The sequence below is a fragment of the Chiloscyllium plagiosum genome, chromosome 7, assembly GCF_004010195.1.
Source record: "Chiloscyllium plagiosum isolate BGI_BamShark_2017 chromosome 7, ASM401019v2, whole genome shotgun sequence".
In the NCBI taxonomy this organism is placed as follows: Eukaryota; Metazoa; Chordata; class Chondrichthyes; order Orectolobiformes; family Hemiscylliidae; genus Chiloscyllium; species Chiloscyllium plagiosum.
This window is the reverse complement of record NC_057716.1, coordinates 97,474,153-97,498,657: the sequence shown is the minus strand read 5'-3', so window position 1 is coordinate 97,498,657 and position 24,505 is coordinate 97,474,153. Positions and strand designations below refer to the sequence as shown.

Below are 24,505 nucleotides of genomic sequence, written 5' to 3'. Positions count from 1 at the left end.
GGAGGAGATGCGGTTTAGGGCATCATCAATCACGTCTGGGGGGAAATTGCGGTCTTTGAAGAAGGAGGCCATCTGGGTTGTACGGATTTGGAACTGGTCCTCCTGGGAGCAGATACGGCGGAGACAAAGGAATTGGGAATACAGGGGGCAGTGTGGAAGGAGGTGTAGTCTAGGTAGCTGTGGGAGTCGGTCGGTTTATAGTAAATGTCCGTGTTGATTCGGTGGCCTGAGATAGAAATGGAAAGGTCTAGGAAGGGGAGGGAGGAGTCTGAGACGGTCCAGTTGAATTTGAGGTCGGGGCGGAAGGTGTTGGTAAAGTGGATGAACTGTTCAATTTCCTCCTTTCCAATGAAGCATTTGGATTGCTTTGCCAAAAGGTTGTTGCTTTATACGATTGCCACCGAAGCTGCAGAACCCCTGATCCTGTAGGTCTTCCCATCCACACTGTGCCCTAGCTTTAATTGCTTGTAACAGCAGGGGGCAGTCTCCAGGGAGTGACACTGGGATCATATGTAACCTGTGCTGTGGTTATACTGATGCCACCAATGTCTAACTATCCTTGTTAAGTGTGGATGGTTGACAAACACGATTATCATAAAAAAAGGTTTCTTTTAATTAAAATGAAGAGTAAGACTACTCTTCTTTGAATTGACTTCTAAATGAATATAATTAAGATTAGGGAAGAAATAGGACATCTGGGCCATTAATTGGCATGGTGGCTCAGAGGTTAGCACTGTTACCTCACAGCGCTAGGGACCTGGGTTTGATTCCACCCTCAGGTGACTGGCTATATGGAGTTTGCACAATTTCCCTGTGGTTGTGTGTGTTTTCTCTGGGTGCTCCTGTTTCCTCCCTCAGTACAAAACTGTGTAGATTAGGTGGATTGGCCATGGGAAATTGCCTGTCGTGTCCAGAGTTATGCAAGCTAGGTGGATTAGCCTTGAGAAATGTGGGATAATGGAGATAGGATGGGGAACTGGGTTTGGGTGGGATGCTCTTTGGAGAATGGTACTGACTTGATGGACCGAATGGCCTCTTTCTGCACTGCAGGGTTTCTATGATTCTAAATCACATTTCTTTTAACAAACAGTGTCCACTATCCCTTATATTATTTATGCTGACAGACATTCAGGCTGAATGAGCACAATGTATTTGTAAAAGAAGGAGCGAATATGTCCTGCTGAGTCAGTAGAAAGATCAATTCCAGATGGCAGGATGTAAATATTCTGGTGAACATTGTACAGAAGTAAAGGAAGCATGTCCAATGTGGGCATAACAGTATTCTCAATGTAAGAAGCTGAATTTGTTTCTTTTTTAATTCACTCATGTGATGCTGCTATCATAGGCTAGGCCAACATTTATTGCCCATAGGACTGTTCAGAGTGAACACCATTGTAATGTATCTGGAGTCACTTGTGAGATATACTGGGTTCCACATTTAATCATTAGAGAAATTGCTGGCACGGTGGCTCAGTCGCAGGTCACAGTGCCAGGGGTCTGAGTTCGATTCTGGACATGGACAACTGTCTGTGTGGACTCTCCAGGTGCTCTGGTTTCCTCCCACAATCCAACGATGTGCAGGTTAGGTGAATTGGCCATGCTAAATTACCCATAGCCTTCAGGGACATGTTAGGTGCATTAGTCAAGCGTAAATGTAGAACAATAGGGTAGGGGAATGGGTCTGGGTGGGTAACTCTTCCGAGGGTCAGTGCGGACTTGTTGGGCCTAATGGCCTGTTTCCACACTGTAAGGATTCTATGATGATTCCAAAACTCTGTGGGGAGAAAGCAGAGTTAATGTTTTGAGTCTGGTGACTTTTCATCAGAATTGCCAGTTGACTCTGTTTTCTGTGCACAGATGCTGTCAGACCTGCTGAGTTTCGCTAGCAATTTCTGATTGCGTTTTGGATCTTCAGCATTCGTTGTTCTTCGTTTTTTTGTATAGATTTGACCATGGTCGATAGAGGCTTCTCTTGGATCTATTCTTCCTCATGTTATGCATTGACTCCACATGTTCTGAAGTACCTGACTAAATGTTTGCTACTGCACATCTAATTGACCTACCCCTTAATGTAATATGCTAGTTCACTTTAGCTGGTTTCATGATTTCATGTTTGCCCTGATGAAACTTTAAAATACCAATAACTAAACATAAATTGCTGGAAAGGCTCAGCAAGTTTGGCTCAGCATCTACCGATCTTTCGATTTTTATTTAAAATACTAATCTTGGACCCACTCTTCTCTTCCTCAAACTAAAGTGAAATTCATTCGTATTGTGATGATTGTGACATAGGGATGCCTCCATTTGGACATAATTAATCAATCCGATCTCATCACACAATAGCAGTTTTATTATGGGTGCGTTTGCTGACACCGATGCATACACGCTTGATTGGGTTTTAAATCCCACCACAATATATGTAGTTCATTTGGTGCACGTACACCTAAAATATAATAGAGACTTTGGCCACGACTTTGGCCCAGTGACACTGAAGGGATAATGAGATATTCGAGGAGAAAGTGAGGTCTGCAGATGCTGGAGATCAAAGTTGAAACTTTATTGCTGGAACAGCACAGCAGGTCAGGCAGCATCCAGGGAACAGGAGATTCGACGTTTCGGGCACAGGCCCTTCTTTCCTGAAGAAGGGCCTGTGCCCGAAACGTCGAATCTCCTGTTCCCTGGATGCTGCCTGACCTGCTGTGCTGTTCCAGCAATAAAGTTTCATCAATAATGAGATATTATCAAGTTAGGATGGTGCATTGTTAAGAGTGGAACTTGCTGTTCTGAAGTATCAATTGTCTTCGTCCTTCTCGATGGCAGTGGCCTTGGTTTTGAAAGGCACTGTCTAAGTACCCTTATGAACTTCTGCAGTGCATCTTGTAGGTGGTACACAGGTCCACTATCCAAGTGAAGAAAATTTTACTCATTTCAGTCCTGACGTCCTCAAACCGCAACCCCTTGATTATGTGCTAGGATTCTTACTCCATACCAGTTTGCCCCATCCTATCCCATCTCATTTGATTAACACAGTCTATTCCTTTCTCCCTTATCTGCATTTCCAGATTATTCTTGAATTCATAAATATTTTTCCCCTCAACTATTCCCAGTGGTCACAAGACTCACTTATTAACCATTGTCTGGATAAGAAGTTTCTCCAACATTTCTTATCGGATTTAATACTAATAGTCCATGTTTATGATTCCTTACTTTTAAATTCCATCCTTAAAACAGTCTCTTTATTTGGCTCTGTTACATCATGGCAGTGAACCCCTCTGTTACATAAACCCAAACATCCAGAAAAGCTCACCTCGCCTCAATTAAAATACGAGTGACAGGCAACTCCCAAATTCCACTATTTAAAGGAAATAACATATTTTTTACTCTGAAAGTGAACATTAAGCAATAATTATTCACAACGCTAAGCCTCCTTTCTCTTAATTAGTTACTATCTGTCTCCAATTCTATAACAATATGCTGTTCCAATAAGACACTTATTAAAACTATATCAACTTAATTTCAAAACCACACAGCCACTGTCTTCTTCTGTCTTCCGTCTTCTGGCTAAGGGTCTCCCTGGGTTGTCTTTTTTCTTTTTACTGTGAGTATATTTCATTTTAAAAGGTTTCTTTGACAGAGAGAGTTTCCTAATATCTTGGAGACCAAGGTGTTAGCTCACCATGCGTTTCTATCTCGACAACAGTTGCTCTCTCTCCAATTTTCAAAGTGTTTGCATTTTAACCCCCAGCATTGGATCATCTCATTGGTTCAATGTTGGCAAAATAATAAATTCAAACTCGATTGGGTTTTATTATCCTGGGCATAATTTAAGCTAGGAGAAAGTGAGGACTGCAGATGCTGGGGATCAGAGCTTAAAAATGTGTTGCTGGAAAAGCGCAGCATGTCAGGCAGCATCAAAGGAGAAGGAGAATCGATGCTTCAGGCATAAGCCTGCCTGAAACGTCGATTCTCCTTCTCCTTTGATGCTACCTGACCTGCAGCACTTTTCCAACATAATTTAAGCTGATTGGTTAAATTTGAATTGTTGTCAAAACAGCAACCAAAATTCAGGTATCCATTTCACTGCCAAATGTTACATACTTTCAATTTTTCTGTAACTCTGGGGCTGCCAACTAGTCATATGACAGGTGCCATAAGCTGTCAGTTCAGAATAGCATTCCCCCTCTCTTAAAGCTACAGAAGACACATTCAACTTCATAACAGCTCAGTGGTTAGCACTGCTGCCTCATATTACCAGGGAACTAGGTTCAGATTCCAGCCTCGAGCGACTGTGTGGAGTTTACACATTCTCCCACTGTCTGTGTGTGCTTCCTCTGGGTGCTCCTGTTTCCTTCCACAGTCCAAAACATATAGCAGTTTTGGTGAAGTGGCTGTGCTTAATTGCCAATAGTGTCAAGGAATGTTCAGGCGAGGTGGATTAACCATAGGAAGTGCAAGGTTACAGGGATAGGGTAGCGGGGTGGATCTGGGTGGGAATGCGCTTGGGAAGTGTGATGATGCTGCTCCTTTAACAAGGTTATGGTGTCTTTGATTATTTTTGCAGAGATGTTGTAAAAGACTCAGACTCTGAAAAGCCGAAGTTGAAGGGTGTTAGGGCCAATTTGTTTAAGGTATCAGATAATGCCTCAGGCAAAAGGATTTTGAGTTTAAAAAATAACTTGTACAATGAAAGGGGAGCGGCCAATTGTCCCAGTTCAGCTTTTTGGTTTGGTTTTAGCACAGTAGAGTGGAAAGAAGCTGCTAGACACAAAGAAGAAGGTGCAGGCTGGTACTCTCTCTCTGACGTCTGTCCAATAAGACCCCGTGTTTGATTATACATTTTGTGCTAAGGGGGGTTTATGGGGATTGCTGCAAGTATTGGGAACAGCATCATTTAGTTGGGATGATCTTTTGGGTTTTCAGATAGGTTAAGTTATTTGTTGTTCCCTTTTATTTGTGCTTCATTCGGTAATCTTGTAAATAAATTCTGTTTCGTTTACAACTTCTGTGTAGTTTGATCAGCTGCACTCTCTCCTGGCATTTCCACTGTACACCTGCTTAAAACAACTAACAAAGTTAGGATCTGGGCTACATTCTTGAAATGTTTTGAGGGGGTCTGGCCTGGTCCATAACAGACTGAGGGCTCTTTGCGGGATTTGTTCTGTAGTTCCAGTTTGGGATTAGGGTTGTTGGACTTGAAGGCAGCGAGTGGCAGGTGTTAGTGCCTTTTGTTCTGGGTGTTGAATTCAGTTGGTTTAAACAGTGCTTGGGACATTAATGGCTCTTCAAGTCACCAAGAGTTTTCTGGGGGTGGAAGCAGTGACTTTGGGGGTTTTGCAAAAGGTGATTAAGGCCAAGCTGCTGGAATTAGCAGGCGAGCTCCAGCAGGCACTGCCTCCTTCCGTAAGGAAAGGAGAGATAGTTACAACGGTAGCTCAACATTTAAATTTACTAGTATCTTTTCTGGCCATCAGAATCTTTAGAGATGGCTAAAATTCAATTGGAAATGAAGCAGCTTGAGTTAGAGGCATAAGACAAGGAATTATGATTAAAAGCACAGGAAAGAGAGAGAGAGAGAGAGGGGAAAGAAAGAGAGAGAGTTTGAACTTCAGAAATTGGCACTTAGACAGGAGTTCAAAAATTCACTTTCTGAAGTAGAGATAACTCATTAGTCATAGAGATATACAGCATGGAAACAAACTCTTCAGTCCATGCTGACCAGATATCCCAACCCAATCCAGTCCCACCTGCCAGCACCCAGCCCTCATCCCTCTGAAGCCTTCCTATTCATGTACCCATCCAGATGCTTTTTAAATGTTGTAATTGTACTAGCCTTCACCACATCCTCTGGCAGCTCATTCCATACATGCACCACCCTCTGCATGAAAAGGTTGCTCCTTAGGTCTCTTTTATATCTTTCTCCTCTCATCTTAAACCTATGCTCTCTAGTTCTGGAGTCCCCCACTCCCGGGAAAAGACCTTTCCTATTTATCCTATCCATGCCCCTTATGATTTTATAAACCTCTATGAGGTCAATCCTCAGCCTCTGATGCTCCAGGGAAAACAGCCCCAGCTTATTCAGCCTCTCCCTATTGCTCAACTCCTCCAACCCTGGCAACATCCTTATAAATCTTCTCTGAACCCTTTCAAGTTTCACAACATCCTCCCGATAGGAAAGAGACCAGAATTGCATGCAATATTGCAAAGGTGACCTAATGTCCTGTACAGTCGTGACATGACCTCCCAACTCTGACCAATAAAGGAAACCATACCAAAAGCCTTCTTCACTACCCAGTGGAAGAGCATGAGTTAAAACAGCAAGATTAGCAGCTAAAATGCTAATGATTATGAGTTGGTCCACAAATCAAAGTTTGTTATCCAAAATCAATTTGAATCCGTGAGAGATAGTAATTGGGGAATAGAGAATTCCTCATGTGGAAAGGGAAAGATAGATGTCAGTGAAGATCATAAGGATAACTTACCGCAGGGTAAAAAGTAAACACTTGAAGGGGAAAAAGAAGTTAAAAAGCTCTGGTGTTTTCATTGCAATAAAGTAAGCCACATGAAATCAGTGTTGGTGGGTTAGGAAAAGCACTGGGAAGCCAAATGTAAGAAAACAGGATAAGCCAGGAAATTTTGTTGGAGTGGTAATGGAATGCACAGTGGAGGCTAGAAAGCTGCACCAGGATGTACACGCTGATCGGAGGTTGGTTAAGGAGGAAGTGCCAGATCTTGTTAAACCATATATCTGCAAAGGCAAAGTTTACTCGCATAGGCCAGGAGCAGCAGGTAAAGAGGTTCCAATATTAAGAGATACAGAATCCTTTCAATTTGTAATGTTGAGAACTGAGGAGATATGTACTTCTGAAAGACTATTGCCAGAAAATGTACTACTACTGGGAATTCATGGTGAGTCAAGAAGCCTTCAATTATGTAAAGTGAGTTTAGAGTGTCCAGTGAAGTGTGGGGAAGTTGTGGTCAGACTATTGGAAAAACTCTCAGGAATACAATTTGTCCTTGTGAATGATAAAGCTGGTTCACAGGTGGGAGTGCTGCCTACTGTGGTTGAAAACCCTGTGGAAACTCAGGCACCTGAACTATGGCAGGACATGTATCTTGGGATTTCTCTAGACTGCATGGAAACAAGGTCACAAAGTCACCAGTCGAAACAGGAACGATCAAAGAGTATCGATAAGAAAGTTGAAGGGGAATTGGCAGAGACCCTGTTTGATCAGATGGTTGAGTCAAACCAGGAGCAGATAAGATGACAATGCAGACATCTTCAGCTCAGCTAAATTAACTGAGTTACAGCAGAAAGATGAATTATTAAAGTAATTGTATCAAAAGGTATACACAGTAAAAGAACCTGAATGTAACGCTGAATACTATTATCTTAAAATGATGCCTTGATGAGGAAATGGAAACGATCACGTATTCAGGCAGATGAGAAATGGGCAGAAATTCATTAAGTCACATTGCCAGTGGTTTTTGAAAGGAGATGTTTCAAGTGGCTATCACTAGAGAGTCATTTAGGAGTGAGAAAGTCTCAAGCTAAAATACAAAAGTATTTTTACTGGTCTGGACTGCACAAGGATGTAGTTGAATTTTGCCAGGCATGTCATACATGGCAGGTAATTATAAAACCCGCCCCTTTAATACCTATTCCTGCATTTGAGGAACTTTTAAAAGAGTCTTAATTGATTGTGTAGGACCCCTACCTGTAACAAAAAGTGGGAATCAGTATTTGTTGACAGTAATGGATGTGTCCACTAGATTTCCCGAGGCCATCCACTTATGCAATATCACAGCTAAAAGGATTGTGGAGGAATTACTCGAATCTTTCACTAGGTACGGACTACCCACAGAGATACAATCAGGTCAAGGGTCAAACTTCACATCAAAATTATTCAAGGAATTTATGCATAGTTTAGGAATAAAACAATTCAAACCTACTGAGTACCATCCAGAGCCGCAGGGAGTGCTCGAAAGGTGTCATCAGATATTAAAGACCATGTTGAGGGCTTATAATCAAGACTGTCCAGATGATTGGGATAAGGGAATTCTGTTTGTGCTTTTTGCAATCAGAGATACGCCAAATGAATTGACCAAATTCAGTCCACTTTTTGGACATGAAGTGAGAGCACCACTAAAATTAATTCAGGAGAAATTATTAAGTCAGAATTCAGAGACCACATATTTGGACTATGTGTCAAATTTTCGGGAAAGACCAAATAGAGCGGGGGAGTTTTCTACACAGCATTTAAAAGTATCACAGTATACAATAAACAGGAAGTAGACAAGAAGTCAAAAATTCACAATTTTGCTGTCAGAGATAAGGGGTTAGTGTTACTTCCAGTGATAGATGAACCTGTAAAAGCGAGGTTTAGTGGTACTTATCATGTCGAAAGGAAATTGACTGAAGTGAGCTATTTGATTGGCACTCCAGACAGAAAGGAATCTCACAGAGTCTGTCATGTGAATATGCTCAGAAGCTGTTCTTTTTGTTGATACTATGAGAAACTCCCCAATTACCTTTGTTTTTGCATATCATGGGGCCATTTGTCCATGTACATGTTTGCATGTTTATAGTCAATGTAATGTGTATGTGTGTTGTAGAGTATTAAAAATTTAGGATTAAGGGGTTTTAAAATGAAGCCATCTTTGCATATTGATAGTTCATTTTTTTAATGGGGGAAATGTGACAATGCTGCTCCTTTAACAAGGTAGCGTTGTCCTTTTGTTTTCAGAGAGGTTCGAAATGTCTAAGTTGAAGGGTTTTTCGGGTCAGTTTGATTATAGCTATCAAATACTGCCTCAGAAAAAAGGCTTTCAAGTTAAACTAACACTTGTACCATGGAAGAGAAGTGGCCAGTACTCTCAGCTCAGTTTTTCTCTGGTTTGGTTGGTTTGGGTTTTGCACAGTGAAGATAGAAAAAGCTCTTGGACCCCAGAGAAGCAGATCCAGGCTGATCCTTCTCTCTCTCTCTGGCTTTTTTCGTGTAAGACCCTGGGTTTGATTTTATATTCTGTGCCAAGGGGTGTTTATGGGGATTTTTCCAAGTATTGGGAAGAGGATCATTAAGTTTGGATAATCTGTTGGATTTTTGGATAAGTTAAGTTATCTACTATTCTGTTCTCTTTTATTTGTGTCTCATTTGGTAATCTTCTGAATAAATTCAGTTTTATTTAAAACTAAATGGTTTGACCAGCTGCATCTCTCCTGGAATATCGGCTGTGCACTTAATTAAAACAACTAACAAAGTTAGGGTCTGGGCTACTTTCTTGAAATATTTTGAGGGGGTCTTGCCTGGTCTATAACAGAGGGTCGGCATGGGCTTGATGGGCCTGCTTCCAGGCTGTAGGAATTCTATGGTTCTATGTCAACTGCATTGAATTCTTTATAATTTTACAGGCTTCTGACAGATCATTCTGTCAGTTCTATTTTATAGAATAAAGTGCCCCAGCTGGTTTCTGAATTTGATTCTGAAAATTGTCGTGAAAGCTATAGGAATGTCACTTAAATGAAAGAGAATTTCATCAAATCTGATTTTTTTTTTCTTTACTGGGGAAGTGAATGATTTAAAGTGATGTGCAAATAAAGAGGTTTAAAATGATGAGCAAGAGAAGGGTGTCATGGTGGCTCAGTGGTTAGCACTGCTGTCTCACAGTGCCAGGCATCAGGTGACTGCCTGTGTGGAATTTGTACATTCTCCCCGTGTCTGCGTGGGTTTCCTTTGGGGTCTCCGGTTTCCTCCAACAGTCCAAAGATGTGCAGGTTAGGTGAATTGGCAATGCTAAATTGCCTATAGTTTTCAGGGATGTGTAGGTTATGTGCATTAGTCAGGGGGAAATATAGGTAGGGGAATGGGTCTGGATGGGATACTCTTCAGAGGGTCAGTGAGGACTTGTTGGGCAAAATGGCCTTTTTCCACACTGTGGGCATTCTATGATTCTATTCTATTATGAGAAGCAAGGGTGATGTGAGAAAAAAATGTTTTCACACGGCGAGTACGGGTAGTTTTCCCATAACATAATGGGATCTGTGGAAAAAGTGGGGTTAGGGGCAGACCAGCAAAAAATATCACTCTCAATCGCTCAAAAATCACTCAAAGGCCTAACACAAAGTATAGCACAGCTTGAATGAAGGTTTAACTTATATTTATTAACAAAACAAAACTAAATTTACTACATTGTATTGAAAATATATTGTTAAGGCAGGGACAGAGGGTCATCATCATCACCACCTTCAGGTGCAGTTGTGGTTGTGGAAGTGGATGGCTGTAGTTGATTGTGTTCTGCCTGTTTCTTGGGGGTTGGTTTAAAAAAGATATCTAGTGTTTGCTGCTTTGGTCTTTATCTTCTGTCTTGATGAAGCTGTTCATAGGATGCCAGATGATATCTTATTGAGCGAACTGCTTCCGTGCAGCACAGTCATATGATTCTTTGCCACCTCAAAGCCTGGAGCATGTGCTTCATTCTTAGAAATATAGGTTCTTGCTGGCATTCACTTCTGGTTTAGACAATAGATAGACAATAGACAATAGACAATAGGTGCAGGAGTAGGCCATTCAGCCCTTCGAGCCTGCACCGCCATTCAATATAATCATGGCTGATCATTCCTAATCAGTATCCTGTTCCTGCTTTATCTCCATAACCCTTGAGTCCACTATCTTTGAGAGCTCTATCCAACTCCTTCTTAAATGAATCCAGAGAGTGGGCCTCCACTGCCCCCTGTGGCAGAGCATTCCACACACCCACCACTCTCTGGGTGAAGAAGTTTCTCCTGAGCTCTGTCCTAAATGGTCTACCCCGTATTTTTAAGCTGTGTCCTCTGGTTCAGCACTCACCCATCAGTGAAAATATGTTTCCTACTGCCAGAGTGTCCAATCCTTTCATAATCTTGTACGTCTCAATCAGTCTTCGAAACTCAAGGGTATACAAGCCTAGTCGCTTCAGTCTTTCAGTGTAAGGTAATCCCGCCATTCCAGGAATTGACCTCGTGAATCTACGCTGCACTCCCTCAATAGCCAGAATGTCTTTTCTCAAATTTGGAGACCCACAGGCTGACCTTTTCCACTTGCATTGACTCAGGATAATTGTGATCACAAAGCAGTATGTGAATCTTTCATTGACTGGTGTACAAGAACACCCAGATCTCTCTGTACTGCCCCTTTACATAAATTGATTACATAAATTTAAACCTGTCTCATCCAAGTTGAAGATATGATCTAAGGTGTAGCCTTCTTTGTCAATTTTCTTTTACTGTCGGAAGAAATGCCAGTGCACACTCCTTGCCTGCATATAGATTCACCAATTGATTGAATGCAGAGTGATTCTTAAAACCAGCAAACCACCCACTGCTAGCACCAAAGGCAGGCACATCTGCAGGGTTTTGAGCTTCTTTCTTTAGATCTTCTTAAATGGATAAGGCTTTCTCTTTTAAGATGAGAAAGGTTGTCCCAGATTGCTTTCTTGTTTGATCTTCAATCCAAATACTTAACCTCCCCATCTCCTCAAGTTCCTTTGGCTGTGACCTCACAGATTTGTGGGCACTCAGACTTGTTCCAGCAATACAGCTTGCCTTAATCTCTTCAGGATTGCTTCTAATGGTATGTAGGGTAGACTCCCTCATTCCTGTTAAGCAAACCATATCACATGTCCTCTCTTCATGCTCACCACACTTGTTAAGATCTAGTTTCTCTTCCGAAGTTATCGCTGTTTGTTTGTGTTCACCTCCAATGTTATCACCAGGATGTGTCTTACTAACATTCTTGTGACTAGGCCCCTCCATTTTTGCAAAAAAAGGGATTATCCAGGAGTAGATTGTGCGATATGCAGGTGCAAGAATAAATTAGAAAGGCAAATGTTTTGTATACGAGTGATGCAGTCTGACAGGAATTATGCAGGGCTTAAACAGGAATTATACAAGAATATTCCTGTCTCAGAGGGAAAGCAATGAACGTTCATTCGTTAATTTTGAGATGAAGCTGCTCAATGTATAGTGCTTAACCTTTCACATGCTCTGATGGCAGCTGACATTGGCGCATGTGCAGACAAGAGTGTGAAATGATCCCCATTGGAATCGCGCTAATGTAAACAGAGGTAGACGTTCTCGTAAATACCTTTCCCTAATTCTTCAGTGACATTATAGCTAAATCGCGCTGCCGAAACACGCTTTATATGAGAACTGCCTGTAGTTAGGGAATGGAATATCCTGCCTGGAAATGGGATGGAGCCAAATGGGGCAGCACAGGGGTTAGCACTGCTGCCTCACAGTATCAAGGACTCAGGTCTGACACCAGCCTGGATTAGTGGTGCTGGAAGAGCACAGCAGTTCTGATTCCAGCCTTGTGCGATTGTCTTTGTTGAGTCTGTTAATGGCTCAGCTGATTGTGGAAATGGGGTGGAGGTAGGTTCAGTTGAGGCATTCAAGAGGATATTGGATTTAAGTAGAAATGATGTGCAGAAAATGCAGAGGATTCATGTCTTCCGTCTTTAATGTTACACTTTTAATATCTGACTACTAAGGAGGAAAATGTTCAGTTGAGTCACCATGAACCAATGGCCTTGATAATGATATGTGTTACATAGTAATCAGTAATAATAACTTTAAATCCTACAGACATGATTTGGTTTAATTTAGATTTAATTTCAGATACACGTTGATCAAAACTAAATGTCACCGCCCGCCCAATGAAGCTCAAGTTAATTTCAAGTTAAGCCTAATGAATCACTTTGTCATGGCGATAAGGGAAATCTCAAGAATGTTTTGTATTATTTTGCTGATTGAGACTCTTTGTAGGTGGTAGAATAGTTTTAATAATGTAGCAGTTTACAATGAATCAATCACTAGGAGCAATAACTTTTAAAATAATGATAGAGATCAAAAGATAGCACTCTCGCCTCGGAGTTAGAGATTGTGTATATGATTCCTACTTCAGAGAGTTTCGCACAAACCTGTGGGCTAACATTTCACTCCAGAACAGAGAGAAAGCTGCAATTTCGGAGGTGTCATCTTTCAGATGAAACTGAGACCTAGGCTGCTCTCTCAGCTGGCTGCAAAAGATGCCATGGCACTATTTAACAAAGAACAGGCAAATCTTCCCTGATGCGAAAGTGATTAGAGTCAAGATTAGTGTGGTGCTGGAAAAGCACAGTCAGGAATTCCTGATGAAGAGCTCTGGCCCGAAACGTCAATTTTCCTGCTCCTCGATGCTGCCTGACCTGCTGTGCTTTTCCAGCACCACTCTAATCTTGACTCAAAACTTCCCTGCTGTCCTGGCCAACATTTATCCCTGAATTAATGCTTCTAAAACTGGTTGCCTGATCATTGCTGTACGTTTGCGTGATCAAAGAGTCGAGAGTTGTAGGAAGAATGTGAAGTTGAAGCCATAATTAGATCAGCCATGATATTACTGAATGACGAGGAAGGCTCAAGGGCTGAATGGCTGACTCCTGCTCCTATTTTTTACATTCTTATGCATCTTGATGGGGCTTGCCGCGTGCATATTGGCTGCTGGATTGTGTCCATTACAGCAATGATGACATTTTAAAGGCATTTTTTCAGGTGTAACATGCTTTGGAGTGTTCTGACATCCTGACAAACACTGTGTAAATCCAAATATCTTGTCGTAACAACGACTGATCTTTACCACTTCTAGCCCACCATTCACTTTATAGTGAAAGCCAATAGCCTTCACCTCCAAGGAACACATATTTAGGGGTCACTGTTGTTGTGATCAAGGAGACACTATGTCAGAACTGTCCATCACTATGCATCATGTAACAGGATTTAGTGTATATACCCAAATGTACTCTGTAGATAGAACAGAGCTGCAGTCCTACAGATCGGATATGTCTACATAGCCTCTAAGTTACCAATATTTAGGATGTTATGTTGAGGTTGTTCAGGACATTGGTGAGGCGTCTTATGGAGTACAGAGACCAGTTCTGGTCACTTTATTAAAGGAAGGATATTATTAAGCTGGAGAGGGTTCAGAACAGATTTACCAGGATGTGCCAGGAATGGAGTGTTTGACTTATAAAGAGAGGCTGGATAGACTGGGAATTTTTTCACTGGAACAGTGGAGGTTGAAGAGTGACCTTCTCGAGGTTTATAAAATCAGGAAGGGTATAGCTACGGTGAATGGCAGATGTCTTTTCTCTAGGGTGGAAGATTTCAAGACGAGGAGGAATATTTTTAACATAAAGATGTAAAAGACATGAGAGGCAATATTTTTACACAGATAGTGGATTGTGTGCAGATTAAGTGGTGGATGTGGGTACTGTTAGAAAATTTAAAAGACATTTAGATGAGTATGTGAAAAGGAAATGTTTAGAGGGATATGGGCCAAGTGCAGGCAGATGGGACTAGTTTAATTTGGAATTATGGTCAGCGTGGATGGATTGGACTGAAGGGTCTGTTTCCATGCTGTATGATTCCATAATTGCACAGATGTAGTCTTATCTTCAAATGAAGAGCTTACTGTTCCTCTGCAAATCTTTGTTATATGATTGATACATTTGTGCTAAACAAAGCTCTGATTGTATATATGCCTGGGATTTGACCGCATGACCAGCATTTGGTCCACCCTTCCCCCCCATAATACTCCTGCCATTGGTCACCCAGAATGTCAAAGCTTACAGGCACACAATCTGAAAGGCGAACAGAATCTTACAAGAGTTTGGGTGGACTCTAGGGAGGTTTGGGGCAGAGTCAGCTGAGAAATCCAAGAAGGACAATCTTGCTGTCAGGGGCAACCTGAAACCTTACAAACTTTAACAAATACTTGAATGAGCACTTGAATATCATAACATTCAAGAATATGGGACAAGGGCAGGAAATTGAGATTAACGCGTTTCAGTGATCGTTATGTTGGTGCAGACTCTATGGGCCAAGGGGCTTTTCATATGCTGTATGAGTCTATGACCTGCTTGATCTTTTATACACTTGCCGAGGGGTGAAGCAAGGTTCTCGCTGGGTAGTGGTGAGTTACAAATTAAGAGGATTAATTGCTCTCGAAATGCACTTTGAATGCTGCAACTCGCCACCTCTCCAAGGTCACAGACCAAGCGAGACATTGATAAACCTCGGTGTGGAAATCAGAGCAGGCTCCTGTTGCCCTCCACTGGCCATTTGTTCTGAAGGATTTCCAAATTGGACTCTGGGCAGCAAGATTTCAAGGCATGCTCACTGGGTACTGGCCACATACAACCCATGTCCACAGACATTCACATCTGATCGGTTCCCTCCTCTAAGAATGGCACATCTCTGATTAACTTACTGTGCCTTTCCATACTTCAGTTCTGGTCTCAGTGCAATAGGAAGTTAAAAATCACACAATACCAGGTTATAGTCCAACAGGTTTATTTGGAAACACTAGCTTTCAGAGCGCTGCTCCTTCATCAGGTGCATCTCTGGGCTCTGTACTCACTGATGTAGTACTCACACACACTGAGCCAACTTGACACTCCCAGTAGTGCATTGCCACTCCTTGTCTTTTTATACTTTGGACCCTTCAGTCAGATATGCAAGGCTCATATTACTTTGGTCTTATCATTCCATTTAGTGCAGACACAAAACTAGGAAGCTTGTCATGGTTTTAAGTAGTCCTCAGTCAAGACAAGGGAAATAATCTTTGCTCAGGGTGTCCTGACACAGTAAGTCCAGGTCAGCCCCTGATATCAGAGCTGAAAATTTGTTGCTGGAAAAGCGCAGCAGGTCAGGCAGCATCCAAAGAGCAGGAGAATCGACGTTTCGGGCATGAGCCCTTCTTCAGGAATGAGGAACACATTTTCAGCTCTGATCTCCAGCATCTACAGTCCTCACTGCCTCCTTTTAGCCCGTGATATCAGTCCAGGGGATTGGACACAGTCAGCTGCACAGGGTAGTCAGAGACAGGATGCTGTGCACACAGAGGGTTAGGAGATGAATGTCAGGCAGACTACCATTCTTCCTGATTCTTTCTGTCCTATTTAACTCTTGGAATGTAGGAAAGTGGTTATTAAGGGAGATGAAACTATGAGATACACCTTTAATTTTCAATGCAGGTGGCGTGAGCATGTGACAGCACAGACAGCAAGCAGAGATAGTGGTAGAGATTCTATGATTCAGGGCATAGAGGGATATGGGCCATGTGCAGGCAGGTGGGATTAGATTAGAATGGTATCATGGGCAGTATAGACATGGTGGGCTGAAGGGCGTGTTCCTATGCTGTTCAGTTCTGTGTACGTTATATGTAACTCACAGTAACCAAACGAAACCTTAGATTCAGACATTTTTATTTACTGATTTCCATTCTCAGGTAGGTAAAAACAATGGCTACAGATGCTGGAAACCAGAGTTTAGATTAGAGTGGTGCTGGAAAAGCACAGCAGCTCAGGCAGCATCCGAGGAGCAGTAAAATCTACGTTTCGGGCAAAAGCCCAAACAAATGTCACTCTCACCCGCAAATAATTTTGTAATAAATAAAAGCATAGTGATGGTAGCACAGTATAGTGGTAATATAACTGGATAGCAACTCAGAGATATAGGTTACCGTTTGTAGGTATATGGGTTCAAATCCACAATTTATTATTATCCAATTAATAAATCTACAATATAGAGCTCATCTCAGGAACGGTGACTCTGGAACTCTCATTGATTGCTACAAAATCTAATTTAACTCACAAATGTCTTTTTTGGAAGGAAATGTGGTGTCTTTACCTTGCTTTGTCTAAATGTGCTTTCAAACTCACAGCAATGTCGCTGACTGTCAATTGTCCTTGAAAGGTTAGATTCCCTTAGATTAGATTCCCTACAGTATGGAAACAGGCCCTTCGACCCAACCAGTCCACACCGACCCTCCAAAGAGTAATCCACCCAGACCCATTTCCCTCTGGGCAATTTAGCATGGCCAATTCACTTGACCTGCACATCTATGGACTGTGGGAGGAAACCGGAGCAAAACCGGAGCACCCGGAGGAAACCCACGCAGACACGGGGTGAATGTGCAAACTCCACACAGACAGGCACCCGAGGCTGAGAATCGAACCTGGGATCCTGGTGCTGTGAGGCTGCAGCGCTAACCACTGGTTATGCTGAGGTTGTACAGGACATTGGTTAGGCCACTTTTGGAATACTGCTTTCAATTCTAATCCCCCTGCTATCGGAAGGATTTTGCGAAACTTTAAAGGATTCAGAAAATATTTAGAAGGATGATGCTGCCAGGGTTGGAGGATTTGAGCTATAGGGAGAGGCTGAATAGGCTGGGGCTGTTTTCCTTGGAGCGTTGAAGGCTGAGGGGTGACATTATAGAAGTTTATAAAACAGTTAAGGGGCATGGATAGGGTGAATAGCTAAGATAATTTCCCCAGGGTGATGGAGTCCAAAACTAGAAGGCATAGGTTTAAGGTGAGATGAGAATGTTTTGAAAGGGACCTAAGGGATAACGTTTTCATGCAGAGAGTGTGTGTGTATAGAATGAGTTGCCAGAGGAGCTGGTGGAGACTGGTACAATTACATTTAAAAGGCATCTGGATGGATATATGAATAGGAAGGGTTTAGGGAGATGTGGGCCAAATGGGACTAGATTAATTTAGGACATCTGGCCGGCATGGACAAGTTAGATAGAAGATCTGTTTCTATGCTGTACAGCTCTATGACTCACTGACTCTAAACACACTCAATCCAAAATGTGGTCAGAAAATGATAACATTGCCATTCAGATCCACATGCCATGTAAAGAAAGAAAATAATATAAAGTACAATGTTTTGAATACTCGTTTCTGATTTTCCTTTTGCATCTTTAGTTTTTAACAGTATCATGGGAAATAATTGTCTTTTCACGGAGCAACAAAACCTGTCCTAGGGGGTTGAAATGCCAATACCTTGGCATAAAAACCTGTACAGTAAAAATTACAAAGCAAATTGACCCAGGACTGTGTTTGTGGTGCTAAGCTCAGAAATAGTGCAGCAGCTTTGATTTGTCAACCTGTCACCTCCGACTTGTGCAGCTTTAACCTAAGAGTGCTGCTCCAGTTAATTTCCCACCTTGTATCTTATCGCCTTGCATTAATTTCCATTATACCCTGACAAAAGCTGACTGAATGTTAAAGGATAACAGAGACTGTGACAAGAGACCATCATCTTACTGCACCTGACGTCAGCTGCAGCTGAAAGGTAGTGCAGTTCAAATAAATATTTATTGATCATCTGCCCGTCATCTTTGGTTAGATATTGTGGTTATTAATATCCTGTTGCAGCACATAAAATAAAAACTGCATGGCTGTTAAAATAAAATTATATGATTCCAGTTGGCAGAATTCTGGACAGTTCAGATCCAAAAGTGAGAACTGGCTTCATGGACCACAAGTTTTTCGTTTGCAATTTGATTGCTATGATCCTTAGTCACTGAACACATTCCAAAGAGACTGTCAATATTCTTTTAATAAAATAACATAAAAGCATATTACACCGAAGAGAAAAGCATGAACTATGCTAAAATATACAAGGACTGTTTAAAATGGCCTTATTATAGTCATAGAACTGTACAGCATGGAAACAGATCCGGCAACTGTACCATTCAAGATCGGAGACGGTTACAGAGAGTGGTGAACTTGGCCCGGACAATCACAAAGGCCAACCTCCCATCTATAGAATTCATCCCGCTGTCAAGGAAAGGCTCCCAGCATTCTCAAAGATCCATCCCACCCTGGCAATGTTTTTCTGCAATTGGGGAGAAGGTACAAAAGCCTGAATACACGCACCAGCCGGTTCCGAAACAGTTTCTACCCTACTGTTGTTCGAATACTGAATGGGCTCACAAAGTCTTAACATTCGCCTGTACCTGTGTTTTTGTTTTTGCCGCTGTTTACCTATTATTTACTTAAATATACTACTTAACTCTATGATCTGCCTGCATTGCTCGCAAGGCAAAGCTTTTCACTGTGCCTTGGTACACATGGCAATAAATTCAATTTAATGCAATTCAATTCAATTCAATTTAATTCAGATCCTTTGGTCTAATTCTTCCATGTCGACCAGATATCCTAAAATAATCCAGTCTCGTTTGCCAGCATTTGGCCCATATCCCTCTCAACCCTTCCTCTTCATATACCCATCCATGTGCCCTTCAAATGTTGTAATTGGACCAGCCTCCTCCACTTCATCTGGCAGCTCACTCTATACATATATCACTCTCCACATGAAAACGTCGCCCCTTAGATCCCTTTTAAATCTTTCCCCTCTCACCTTAAACCTGTACCCTCTAGTTTTGGACTTCCTGCCCTGCGGAAAAGACCATGACTATTCAACATATCCATACCCCTCATGATTTTATAAATCTCCACAGGGTCACCCCTCAGCCTCGGACACTCTGGGGAAGATGGCCCCAGCCTACTCAGCCTCTCCCTCTAGCTCAAACCCTCCAACACTGGCAATATCCTTGTAAACCTTTTCTGATCCCTTTCACAACATACTTCCTATAGCAAGGAGACCAGAATTGAACACAGTATTCCAAAGTTGCCGAACCAATGTCCTGTACAGCCACAACATGACATCCCAACTCCAATACTCAATGCACTGACCAATGAAGGCAAGCATACCAAATGCCTTCTTCCCTATCCTATCTACCTGCAACTCCACTTTCAAGGAACTATGAAACTGCCATCTCAGGTCTCTTTTTTTCAGCAACAGTCCCTAGGACCTTACCATTAAGTGTACAAGTTGTGCCCTGATTTGGTTTTCCAAAATGCAGCACCTAACACGCATCCAAATTAAGCTCCATCTGCCACTCCTTGACTCATTGGTCTATTTGATCAAGACCCTGTTATAATTTGAGGTCGCCTTTTTTGCTGTCCACTACACCTCCAATTTTGGTGTCATCAGTAAACGTACTAACTATACCTCCTATGTTCCTATCCAAATTATTTATATAAATGACAAAAAGCAGTGGACCCAGCACTGATCCTTGTAGCACACTGTTGGTCACAGGCCTCCAGTCTGAAAAGCATCCTTCTACCAAAATCCTCTCTCTTCTACCTCCAAGCCAGTTCTGCATCCAAATGGCTAGTTGTCCCTGTATTCCATGTGATCTAACCTTGCTAACCAATCTCCTATGAGGAATCTTGTTCCATGCCGTATTGAAGTCCATATAGATCACCACTCTGCCCTCATCAATCCTCTTTGTTATTTCTTCAAAAAGCTCAATCAAGTTCGTGAGCCATGATTTCCCATGCTCAAAGTCATGTTGACTATTCCTCATTTGTCCTTGCTTTTCCAAATACATGTAAATCCTGTCCCTCACATTCCCTCCAACAACTTGCCCACCATCGATGTCAGGCTCACCAGTCTATAGTTATCTGGCTTTTCCTTACCACCCTTCTTAAGTAACTTCTTAAATTAGAAATCAAAATTCAACCTTTTTTGCCTTTAACAACAACCTTACAGATACTGAAATCTCAGTGAAAAATCATTAATGTTCCTTGTTCAGTTACTGAGTCTGTAAGTGATTTCTTCTCAGTGAATTTTGGCACTCATTGCATGCTACTTCTTTAGTTAATGTCTCTTTCTGAGACCCTAAAAATAGTTGCTAACTCAGTTCACTTATTTCTGAACATGTGTTCCTTAAATCCAAATTTCACGGCCTCCTATTTCCAAATCTTTCCTCTTACTGACACTAAGAGTCGATAAAGTGTGGTGCTGGAAAGAGCACAGCAGGTCAGCCAGCATCTGAGGAGCAAAACAGTCGATGTTTTGGGCAGGGCCCTTGTTCAGGACTGGGGGTGGGGGGGGATCTGAGAAATAAATACGGGAAAGGGGTTGTGGGGTTCGGGGAAATAAATAAGGCAAAGGGGATGTGAGGCTAGGGGACATGTAGGTGGGAATGCGATAGGTAGGAGGTGATTGTGATAGGTTGGAGGGAAGTGTGGATAGGTGGAAAAGAAGATGGACAGGTAGGTATCTCCTTCTTACTGACCTTAAGCCATTCTGAATATTTTATTACCTGGTGTGGTGGCAGGTTTACGTTTAACACAGATTGGTAGAAGAGAAGGCAAAATCAAGAACTGTCTTCTAACTTAGACCTCAAAATAACGCTATTTATTAAATGTTACAGAAAATAGCGTTCTTTATGTTAATGTTTGATATGTCAGGCAAGGAGTAATTTTCTTTGTGTGTTAATTCTCATTTGCTCATTATAGTGATTGTAACAAGGTCAGCAAGATTGACCCATTAGAATCTGAGTTCCCTGATTGGGGTTGTTAATCTAATCCAGTCAGGGAGCTCTGGCTGACAGATAAGAACGGGAATGTCAGAGGTTCTGCTAATTCTGAGGGTTTGCTTTGAGACAGCCAACCAGTGTCAAGTGTTACTCACGTATAAGTAAAAGGTGACTGAGTGACAGGATACCGGCCTCTCTGGAGTTCTTTAACTCATGTTTACTGTGCTTTAAGTGGTCAAAATGCTCTGTAAAATGTTCTGAATTAAATGGAACTTCTGCTGTGCAGTGCTTCTTGAACTCTGCATCCCTTGCTATTTGCACTGCTTATTCTAGAGTTAGATCTGGTTTGATTGAAGAAGCCTAATCACTGATCTATCTGAAAATTCAACAAAAATGCCATCTCAAATGAAATTTTTATGTAAATGGATCTTGATCAGATGGGCCAGTGGGCTGAGGAGTGGCAGATGGAGTTTACTCGCGAGATAAATGCGAGGTGCTGCATTTTGGGAAAGCAAATTTTAGCAGGACTTATGTACATAATTGTAAGGTCCTCGGGAGTGTTGCTGAATAAAGAGACCTTGGAGTGCAGGTTCATAGCTCGTTGAAAATAGAGTCTCAGGAAGAAGGGCTTATGCTCGAAACATCGATTCTCCTGCTCCTTGGATGCTGCCTGACCTGCTGCGCTTTTCCAGCAACACATTTTTCAGCTCTGATCTCCAGCATCTGCAGCCCTCACTTTCTCCTAAGAGTTAGGAGGTCATGTTGTGTTTGTACAGGACATTGGTTAGGCCACTGTTGGAATATTGTGTGCAATTCTGGTCTCCTTCCTATTGGAAAAATGTTGTGAAACTTGAAAGGGTTCAGAAAAGACTTACAAGGATGTTGCCAGGGTTGGAGGATTTGAGCTGTAAGGAGAGACTGAACAGGCTGGAGCTGTTTTCCCTGGAGTTTTGGTGGCTGAGGTGTGACCTTATCGAGGTTTACAAAATTATGAGGGGCATGGATAGGGTAAATAGACAAAATCTTTTCCCTGGGATCGGGGAGTCCAGAACTAGAGGGCATAGGTTTAGGGTGAGAGGGGAAAGATATAAAAGAGGCCTAAGGGGCAACGTTTTCATGCAGAAGGTGGTATGAGTGTGGAATGACCTATCAGAGGAAATGGTGGAGCCTGGTTCACTTGCAACATTCTGGATGGGTATATGAATAGGAAGGGTTTGGAGGGATATGGGGTGGGTGCCGGCAGATGGGACTAGATTGGGTTGGGATATCTGGTCTGCACAGACAGGTTGGACCAAAGGGTCTGTTTCCATGCTGTACATCTCTATGACTCTCTGACTCAATGTTGGTAACTGCATGGTTTTGATAGTGCATACAGGTAACTAATGAAACTACTGACAGACTGTCTTGGGAGTTAAAGCTTGCAGTTGAAGCATGATCCCACCAGTGTCCTTTTTGTTCTTGATGTGGAATATTGATAAAAGGTAGTTTTGGGGTTGCCAACGCTAATTTGTTTCTTATAGTTCTGGTTTAGTTCCTGCGTAGTAGAGGAGTAAACTAATCCAATCAATATTTGACGTGCTGTGCTAGTCCCCATTCTAACAAATGTGTCTGATAGCTTAAATTCTTGTGGTAGACATATTGGTACTGATGAGATTTGTTGTGTTGTTTTATTGTTGATAGACAGTTGAATTTTGTGATTAATTTCTTGACTTGGAAGACTACTTGTGAGGATTGTTCTCCTTTAATGATGCTCATTTTGTTAATTTGAGGTACACTTAGTTGATAAAGGTTGTTGCTAGGTCTTTGTTTGTGTAAAGATTGTTGTAATACTGAAACTGAAAAGAGATCAATTTTTAGCTGTTTTAAATGCTGTTTTCAACACGAACTTCAGTTTTAGGAAGATGTGGCATCTTTCAAGATAAGTTAAAATATTCCTCTTCCAAGATGATGGAAGGGCTTCCAAAAGGGCATGTAGGTAGAAACTTTCTCAAAATGGCTTCACTCAACAAGGATTTGTGACTATATCAAAGATGGCGGTCACAATATTATTCTTGCTATTGCATTTATGCGTCCAAAGTAATTTGTGCCGAATTCAACACCATATGATCAGATTTGTGTTCCTTTTCTTCACATAATTTCTCACATTTTAATGAATAAAATCAATGCAATGTTTTTATTTGCTGGATAAATTTTGAACTTGTTGTTTAAACTATCAAAGGAATGCACAAACCTTACCGTTAGCACCTTGATAGTTCAAATTGCTGTAATAGTGATTATTCCTGCTTTATTTTCCTCTACTTTTATTCAATTTTCTTTTTAGTCTGCATCTGAAAAACAATCTTAACTTGCTGATCTTAACTTTGGCATTGAGAAAATAGGCACAACATTTATTAATTCACTGTTAGGAGACTTAAATGTGCTCTTCAACCTTGTGTTCAGGTAAAAAGGAAACATTTTGTCCTTGCCTTCAAATCAGATCTGGCTGATTGCAAATATCTGGAAGAGTTCTCTGTTCAGAACTAATTCTTTTCCTGCTCAAAAGTTGTTCGGTTCTATGACTTTTCTGGCTGCTCACTTGTCTGGAGCTCGACCAATGATCTTTTGACAAGATGATGTTTTTTAATTCTTCTTTCCAGAAGGCCTTTGACAAAGTGTCACACAGGAGGCTGCTAAATAAGGGAAGAGTCCTTGGTGTTAGGGGCAAGGTACTGGCATGGATAGTGGATTAGCTGACTGGCAGAAGCCAGAGAGTGGGGATAAAGTTGTTGAAAAAACTGCACAGAGACTGGTATCCTGTCACCAAAGTCACCATTTATTCATATGTGCACTGTACATGGACTGTGACCAGTCAGCTCAAAGCCAATTGCTATACTGAGGAGATCTTCTGTTTATTTTTTTCTTTTTTTTCTTCTTCCACCACCAGGAAGATAGGAAAACACCCGGGTGGCCAGAGACAAACACTGCCCTTCACATCAAAGGAACAGTGCTGTGTGATCAAAACAGTGAGGGGGAGGGTAGGGACTAAATCAAAATAGAGTTGGAGGGAGAAATGATGCACTCCACTCCCTGCGGCGCCCACCTCTCCCTGAACAACTCCAAGGTGTTGGTCGACACCGCGTGCTCCTTCTCCACCCTGTTTGTCTTTTTTTTAGGGACTAAATCAAAATAGAATTGGAGGGAGAAATGATGCACTCCACACAGTCCTGTTTTTTTTTCTTTCTTTTTTCTTATTCTTTTTTTTAGGAAAACACCCGGGTGGCCAGTGACAAACACTGCCCTTCACATCAAAGGGCAAGCACACCTGTTTT

General features: G+C 41.8%; 1 protein-coding gene across 1 annotated transcript in view; it reads left to right on the top strand.

Moving 5' to 3' along the window:
* LOC122551782 (contactin-associated protein-like 5) overlaps positions 1–24,505 on the top strand; it is a 1,086,426-nt gene that overhangs the window by 412,079 nt on the left and 649,842 nt on the right. The window lies entirely within an intron of this gene.